Here is a 3,092-nt window from a genome sequence, read left to right on the forward strand (position 1 = left end):
ATATATATATATATATACATATATATATATATATATATATGTTTGTGTGTGTTTGTGTGTGTGTGTGTGTGTGTGTGTGTGTATGTGTATGTGTGTGCGTGTGTACGTGTGTACGTGCGTATGCTCTTGTCTGCTTGTTTGTATATTTGTTTGTGCATGTAAGGAGCGTTTAAATGTGTGAAAATTAAAATCTGAAACCTATATCTGTGACTTCTTAATTAATTACTTGTCATCTTATCCGGTAGGTTTAATCAACTTTTATTTATAATATTTCTTAATTCAAAAGATCCTTTTTTCCCCCTGCAAGCTATCATTCAATAGAAATTTGAACATTTTCAACCACCTGAAATCAGAAGTTTTTATATATTCCCTTCTCAGACATGAAAGAAAGTCACACGCTTAACATTTGCACACATATCATTTTAAAGATATCTAGATTTACCAGATAAAGTGTGACAGTATAGTACTATGCTCGATACAGAAGCGGCGGAACAAAGTTTGCGTTAAAACTATTGTGAGAATCGGCGAGGAAGATAAAAGGATTTAAAGCAGTTGTCCTTTAAGAACACACTTCGCTATCTGGTAGTTTTTATTTAAATGAAGTACTTTTACATTGAAGGCGGCGAGCTGACAGAATTGGTTGCACGTCAGATAAAATACTTAGCGACATTTCTCCCTATTCATCGCGTTCTACGTTCTAATTCCGCCATGATTAATTTTGCCTTTCATCCAATCAGCGTCAATAAAATACATTACTGGGGCTCGATGCAATCGAGATCTCTCAAAATTGTTGGGTTTGAACTCTTCAACTAACATGGGGAATGTTGCGTTCTCGGTCACTAATAGCAGGGTTACCCTAAATCATTTTCATTCCCCGGGTTTTCCTAGCATTTGGAGATCCTTGTTCGAGGTGTATTTTACCTTATAATTACAGCTGCTCCTTCTCTGGGCCTCGTTATAAATACGGATATACATTTCCTTAGTTTAGCTATTGTTTTACGAATGTTTATTAGCAAGTTTTTGAGGATGATAGGAGAACGATTAAATATTTTATTAATGTAATTTATGATCTCTTTAAGTTTTCTATAAGATATGCAGGTTCCTAAACCCCAGCCTATTGAGTATAAATGTTTATACCAATATTGCTAGTTCCTTCCTAAAATAAAGCTATTGTGCTTAACATCCTTTCAATTTAAACAGATCCCAAACTAAATTTATAAAGTATATCACCCTTTCAGTTAAAACTTTAGAGCTAATATTCCCAGATTCTTCCCACAATAAATCTGTATGACATGATCTAATTTTCAGTTCAGACGTTAGAACCAAATCGACCAGATACTTTTTGCACGAAATCTATTGTGTATAGCCACTCTTTAGTCTAATCGTTAGAACTGTTATTGTTAGATACTTTCTAAACTTAATCTACAAATTCTTCCGCAGCAACTATAAATTCCGCAAAGGTTTTAACATGTACAATCCAAAAGGAAATTATAGCTGCACTGCCAATTTCACCTCATTGTCAGCTTGAATCAATACACAAAATAGCTAAACTTCCCTCTGAGAAGTTATTCCTCACCTTATTGCAACTCTCTTAAAAAAGTACATGCCCAATAAACGTTAAATACCCCCAAAGAAATATAATTTACTGTACTAAACTCTCACCGAACAATAACAGCAACACCACAGAGCGCTACATAGGCCGCATTGTGAACACAATTGTATCTAGGTATATTTAACATACGCACACTTTCAAATATAAAAGCGAAATGTCTGTAACAACTCTTTCAAAAGCGGCCTAATGGTTAGGTTTCTTAACTTGCGCATCATTACATCATGGTTTCAATTCCTGTATCATGCGGATTGTTGTGTTTTCGAGCAAGCTACTTCGTTTCATTTCGTCCCGATCCATTCAAATGAAATCATTACCAGTCGACTGCTATTTGGCATTAGGTGAATGGGTGAGTTTGATGCTGCTGCCCTCATCTGTGTTTCCTGCCGTTAGTTAGGCTCATCTGAAACCCTTGACAAGAGGTGAACCAGTTTTGTTTTGAAGACATCTACATCCACACCATGCAGGTCTCTCAGGCATTTTAGAAGGATATTGTAAAGCTGTGGGCCCTCGAACCCGAGTTGTTGCAATATCTGGTCCTGTATTTTGATGGTGATGCTGGGATCCTTGGCATATATGTATATCTGTGTGTGTGTGTGTGTGTGTGTGTGTGTGTGTGTGTGTGTGTGTGTGTAGATACATGTACACATACACAACCTGACACAAACACAGACACAGACACAGACACACACATCTGAAATATCAGTCTCTCCAAGGTGTGGAGATAGGTATTCTTTCTTTGATGAAAGTCTACCACAGTTTGAATTTGATTAGAAAGATCTTATCTTTCAGTACACGAGAGTGATAAAAAAAAATCTGCTTTCTAACTACTTTGTTTACTTAATCACCGATGCTACAATTGTATGTCTATAGAAAAATTAAACCATATTTTCCATGCACACATATATGGTATATGCTTCGGTGTACACATACATACGTACGTAAATACATACATACATACAAACATACGTACGTACATACATACATACATACATTCATGAAGATATATATTCAAATAGATCGCTGGGAAGTGTTTTTTTTTCACCAGTCGAGTTGCTTATTTTAATGATTTGCCCAAAGGAAAACTTATTATTTTGTTTATTATTGCATTCATATATTTACTTGAAATTTCGTCTGACGTATAATCGATTCATCGCAAGATTTTTATTTACATTGTACGAAACAACAGAGGCGACTAACTTTATCTCTAATGTTTATTTTTCTAAAGTTAGCTCGTTACTGTAGGACACATTCTGGTTTTGTACACTATTGCTAAAGAACTGACAACTAAAGCTACATAGCGTAGAAAAAACACGGAATGAAATGAATTGGCATAAAAAAAAAGACATGTAGGAAACAATAAAAAATGGTGTGTTATTCTCGTTAGTCGAAAACTTTCCTTCTATGTATCTAAATATTTATCCTCGTTACTTGTAATTTATCTACCTACTTAACTATCTATCTATCTTTCTATATCTGTCTG

The sequence above is a fragment of the Octopus bimaculoides genome, chromosome 5 (assembly GCF_001194135.2).
Source record: "Octopus bimaculoides isolate UCB-OBI-ISO-001 chromosome 5, ASM119413v2, whole genome shotgun sequence".
Taxonomy (NCBI): Eukaryota; Metazoa; Mollusca; class Cephalopoda; order Octopoda; family Octopodidae; genus Octopus; species Octopus bimaculoides.